This window comes from Coptis chinensis, chromosome 7, assembly GCF_015680905.1.
Source record: "Coptis chinensis isolate HL-2020 chromosome 7, ASM1568090v1, whole genome shotgun sequence".
NCBI lineage: Eukaryota > Viridiplantae > Streptophyta > Magnoliopsida > Ranunculales > Ranunculaceae > Coptis > Coptis chinensis.
The window spans coordinates 25768108-25774188 of NC_141462.1; the positions used below are offsets into that span (position 1 = coordinate 25768108).

Here is a 6081-nt window from a genome sequence, read left to right on the forward strand (position 1 = left end):
GACACGTAATTTGGGATTAGGGCGGTAGTGCAACAATGACCTTTAGTGGAATAAGCCATTTGTTGATGGACTTGGGTCGTGTGTTTGGGGCGAACATGGGAAGCCCAAGCCCGTCAGGAGGCCCAACCCTAATTTCTCCTCATGGTCCCTGTTGTAGCCTATAAATAGAATACTCTTTCTCTCTGGCCGAAATTCACTATTCACTGATTCTGAAAAAGAGGCAAGAAAAGTAGATCTGAATTCGTTTCTGATCTTGAGAGAAAGAAGGGGATTGGTAGATCGTTGTCCACACAACGTCCAATCTATTCTAAAGGAATACAACAGAAGATCAAGAGGTTGATTGTTGATTTCGGATTTCATAAAGCTTGGATTCTCAGAATTATCTAAATCGGATTCAAAGGTATGTTTTCCAATCACAAATCGTGAGAACCCATTAATTCTTTGCGCGTGGTTCTCGTGGTTTGTAGAAATATTGCATTCGGAATAACGGTTCCTACAACTTTAACCTTATTTTCATCACAAACTAACAGTACTATCTTTAATTATCAGCAAACCATCAATCATACAAGTTAAAATAAGCAAACAGATCAAGCACTCAAATCTCAAACCGAACTAAACCAATGAGAACAACAACATCCACATATAAATAAATCAAATAAATGAAACCCAATTAACTAACAGTGAAAAAAAAAACCCCAACTTAAAAAAATACTAACTTTAATCTAACGTACGTCAAATATTAAACTACAACTTCAATCAGTTTGTTGGTGGTACGTACAACGCACTTAATTCCAATGTGAAAATCGTATGTAAGTTGAGATGGAAAAGAGGAGTTTTGCTTACCGATAGTTTGAAGATAAAGTTGAAGGCAATGAAGACCAAGAGTTTGATTTTGTGTATTTAGATCAACTTGGTATGACATTAACTTTCAATCACAAGACCTTCTGCAGACAGTCGTTAATTGGCGGAAACTATGGTCTGCTGAATACTACAAACTTTGTCCCCAACCCAGATTACTATAAGTATGTCATTGCCTCATTGGAGTGAAACCTTGTCTTTTTTTTCCAAGTAATAAGTGAAATCTTGTCTTAATCCAGTCATTTGCATATAAGATATCTACTGTTGCTTTTTTGATTCCTAATACCTCTTTCTTCCCTTATCAATAATGGAGAAGAATGTTCTTCGGGCTACTCATAACGGCTCCCCTCACTTGTGTGTGTACTCTCATTGTTCCAGGACCAAGGTATAGTTTTAATCTTTATGTTTATATACAGGTATCTGTCTTTTTTCCATCCAGTTGTTTTTTTATTGTTATCCTTTGAGTTGCCAAGAATAACAACAAAAAAAACACCCTTTACTCAATTTCCATCCAAAACAAAAAAAAAGGGAAACCTTTAATAAAATAAACACTTAAAAATTAAATAGTTGTAAGTATTACCTTTGATGTTTAATGAGAGAAATCGTGAGAGAAGCGGTAGTGACGAACTGTTAGCGAGGTGGTGGTGGTGGACGAACTGAAAGGGAAGAAGATGAGAGAGATAGTGACAGAGGCGGTGGAATCTAGAGGTGAGATTAGTTTCTAAATTTCTCTGAATATTTTGAGTTTTTGTGGGCTGGAAATTTTGGTGCGCGCCCAAAATTTTGGAGCAATTTTGGATCTATGACGGCGCCGTATAGCCGTGGGAGAGAATAGATAATGTCAAGGATCTGATCCAACGGTCCAAACCGTGGGAACACCTACGCGTACTGACCGTGGAGAAAGGTTGTAAAATATCGTCAATCCATGCTACAACAACTATTACAATACCAATGGAGAACAACCGTGGCTAATTATCCGACAGCTTTGGCCCATGGCAAACGTTCCTGGTCATCCGTGGCTAAAGCCCTATTTTCTTGTAGTAGCAGCAATGATTATTTTGTATGTAAAGGTAGTAGTAATTAGGCATAAACACAGATAAAAATTAGGTGGTAGTAAATAAAACAAAAGGAATTGAAAAAATTAGAAGAAAGCGCACTTCACAACAAGAAAACGCGTCTAAAACATTTACAAAGTAACAATAATTAGTCGAAAACATATTGAAGACCGACAACACTACTGTCCTTTTTCACAGTAAAAATAATAAAGACATTGGGGGTAGTGGAGCACGTATAAAACATAAAGGAAAGGGAAAAATGTTGGTTGACATTGACTTCGAAATATGTATCACGCGGGATTAAATAAAACATAGGGAAAAAAAAATTAGACGGTAGCAAACAGCAGTAAATCAGACCACCAAGTGTGCCCTACTTGGACATCTACTACACTTTTTGAGACCATAGTCATTTTCTTTAGGGTGGTGCTGATGTAAAGTCATATACTTGTTACAGTCTTAACCAAAACTCTATCTTAACCAAAACTCTCTTAACCAAAACTTCACAAAGAAAATAAGATCAAAAGATACTCTTATACTACAGTCTGAAGAAACAATAAGATCAGGAAATATTAGCAACCCAAAAACTTCCATGTATGGCAAACGTGTCATCTTCAGACGCTTGAGACAGACACTTTAGAGAAGTGATATGTGCAAGGGTCTTGAGAGCTTAACAGTGTATAGGCCTAAGAGAGCACAATTAATCACCGAAACCTTTTACAAGGGCTGTGAAAATTGTTCCATTAGCCTTCAACATGTTAGGTTAATACACTATACACACGGAGAAAGTGAGGAGTCTCTGATCATCGTGAACCTCTATAAGCAACAGGACTGAAAATGTGAGTGGACTTGCATGATGACAACTCATTCATTTAGCCCCCCTTGAATCAGATGGAAGTAGTAACATAAAGGACCACATATAGTTCAGCAGCCATAACAAACATATAGTTCATGGAACTTACTTTTATGGGGGTGAACCTCTCTTTACAACTCACTTTTAGTAAAAGAGTGAAGCCCCCTTAGCTCCTTAATCTTTTTGGGAGGAGACTTTTTTGTTTAGCTCCTTAAACTTATGGGTTCCTTCAAGGTTTACTTCAATACCTCACCGACAACCAACGAACCCGTACAATTTTCCTCCAGATTCCAAAAAATGCTCATTTCTTTTGTCGAATACCTGTCGAATGCCAATGAATCCACACAACTATCCTCCGGATATCTATGCAACTTGTCGAATACCCTCTTCAGTCGCGGTTTCTTGACAAGATGAGAAAAGGGGTGGGAGTGGGTGGGAGTGATGCGGCGGTTAGGGCAGATGTTGGAAGAAAGATTAGAAAAGAAGATTTGATCTCATGGATCCAGACATTATGGATGAAAATAGCATACCAGGTGGGACTCGTTCTTTTTGCCATGTCACAACTTGCTAAAAAAATAATGACAACCATTGGATATGATAGGGCCCTGCGGCTCTATCCGGCAGCTACAAATGTTTCTCACAAGTTATGATATGGCAGATCTAAGGTCTTATAGGATATATACAGTTGAAAATGTAAATTTGAAAGAGTACGAGATTATTGTTGATTTGGTCAACAATGGCTGCTTTGTGAGCTGGGCTTTTATCATTCGGTTGGTTGGGGTTCTTTTGGGCATAATTTGAAAGTGTCGTGGCACGGGCTATATACTAGTCACATATATCCTAGAGATAAAATCAAACATATTTACGTTGATCAAGAAAAAAAAAATCATTTAAATTTCAAGTTGGTATCGGAGAACAAAGGCTTTTTCTTGCCTTCCATGATTCTTTTACTTGGGCTCCAAGCAAGCTCCGTACTTGTTTCATAACTCCGATATTTCAAAACGAGATTTCTAAGAGATTTCGTAACTCCGATATTTGTTTGCCGTCCAAGGGTTATCAGTTTAGGCAACTAATCGGAGACCGACTTCTATTTACAATTGGTTTAGAAAGACCGCTTCGGATTTGGTCGTCCACTGCTCTATATATACTCTGAAAACAAGCCCTCTCATTACCATCTATACCATCTCATTACCATCTGTTTGTTTGTTTAAGAAGACTTGGAAAGAAGAAGAAGAGGAGAAAAAGATGATGCAGATATTCGTGAAAACTCTAACTGGGAAAACCATTACTCTTGAGGTCGAAAGCAGTAACACCATCAACAACATCAAAGCAAAGATTCAAGACAAGGAAGGCATTCCCACTGATCAACAAAGACTGATTTTTGCTGGGAAACAATTGGAAGACGGACGTACCCTTGCAGATTACAACATCCAAAAGGAGTCGACCCTTCACTTGGTTTTGCGTCTTAGAGGTGGTACTATGATCAAGGTGAAGACTCTTACTGGAAAGGAAATTGAAATCGATATCGAACCAGATGATCCCATTGATCGGATCAAGGAACGGATTGAGGAGAACGAAGGAATCCCGTCAGTGCAACAAAGACTTATCTTTGGTGGTAAGCAGCTTGCAGATGACAAAACCGCTAAGGAATACAAAATTGAGGGGGGTTCTGTTCTCCATCTTGTGCTTGCATTGAGGGGTGGTCTTTGAATAATACTGTGTTCTGAATGTTTAGTTCTTTGAATCTTTAATGTGGTGTCATATACGAAGGTGTGTAACAGGAAACATGTAAACGACATTAACTTTTTTTTTTCATAATGATCTTTTTTTTTTTCATGTAGACTTGTACTACTGGTCTACCACAAACTATTTTCTAATTTTTGATTGTTAAGTTTTTAAGTAGTGAATAATTGCCACGATGAGGGTTTGAATCCTGTTATCCTGATTGAGTATATGATTGAATGCTGAATGATTTCTTCTTTCATTCGGGAATAAGCAATTGGCACAAACTTGTGTTGAATGGTTCTGTATAGTGTGGTGGTATTTCCCAATTTGGCAAAGAGAATCAGCCATAAAATTTTCAGTACGTAATTTGAGTGAGTGCAGAACCATTGACCAGTGTGGCACTTTGACGACGCATGCAATGGGTTATTCTTGTTTATGTGGATTGCATGTATGCCTTCCATCATGCAGACTTCGTCTTCTAAATGCACCCAAGATAAAGCTCTCATTTATCAGGAAAAAAATACAAAGACTTGGGGGATTTCACTGTGATGAAACTGTTCTAAGAAAATGATGCATTCAACAACAACCAGTAACGCCCGTCCATAGGTGTATTGCGCTACCTTGCACAGGCTCTAGGGGATGTCCGGTTGCATGAAATGGTTAGGTGGGGGTGGAGAGTCAGGTGGGTCTATCAGTACAAAGAGTAAACCTCAAGGACTCGAACACAGAGACAATCTAGATTGAAATTATGCCAGATTGACATGAAATGGGACTGGACGACAGGATAGATAGTTTACCTTTGTTCATTACATTACCTTTACTAAACTTCCAATATCAACAGTTAAAACATGCAACTGTTCTGCTTCTGATATACACCCCTGTATTCTTATCTAAACCTGTTTCTTGCACAAAGTATCATTCCACTTCTCTAAGAGCTCTGACATTGCTTGTTAATAGCACATTGGTGATGTTGAGGACAACGATACCAATCGATCCCCACTAAGATAACTTACACTTGGACAAACTACTACTCCAGACAAAAATCTAAACTTTCACTACAACCAACAACAAACCCAACCTTCCAAGCAATCAACAATTATCACAAACAAATAATAATAATGCAAAGAAAAATAAAGCATACCACAACACAAGATGTAACGATAGGTTCAAAGTCAAAACAATGATGCCTACTTCCAAAAGAGCTAATCCTTCTATAAGTATGGGAAAGAAGATTACAATCACTCCTCTCAAGTCTTTCCACCTTATTAGTTCACTCCCCTCTCCTTACAAGCTTTTCTCTTTCCAAGGGTTTTCTCTCAATTTTGATTGCACTCAAAATTGGGTTTCTATTCAAGCCTTGGTTTTCCAAAACCTAACTTACTATACTAAACTTGCAATTTGGTTTTGGTTTTGCAAATTGTTGAACTATGGGATTTTTGTGGTTACTATAGAAATAGAAACTGACCAGTTTAGGAATGAGCGCGGGCGCGCTCTCGGTAAGGCAAAATCAAGCTCGTGCGCGCTCTCTTATTTTCCTCGAACTCCAATTCCAGTAAAATACCTATCATGAAAAAAATAAGTCTTTTTTCACGA

The 6081-nt window shown here is 38.1% G+C and overlaps 1 pseudogene across 1 annotated transcript; it reads left to right on the forward strand.

The window, feature by feature from the left end:
- The first annotated feature begins 3816 nt into the window (after window positions 1-3816).
- LOC147486816 (ubiquitin-NEDD8-like protein RUB2 pseudogene) lies at window positions 3817-4702 on the forward strand (annotated as a pseudogene). Its single transcript, XR_015201951.1, has one exon. The product of XR_015201951.1 is annotated as a ubiquitin-NEDD8-like protein RUB2 pseudogene (transcript).
- Window positions 4703-6081: the final 1379 nt, after the last annotated feature.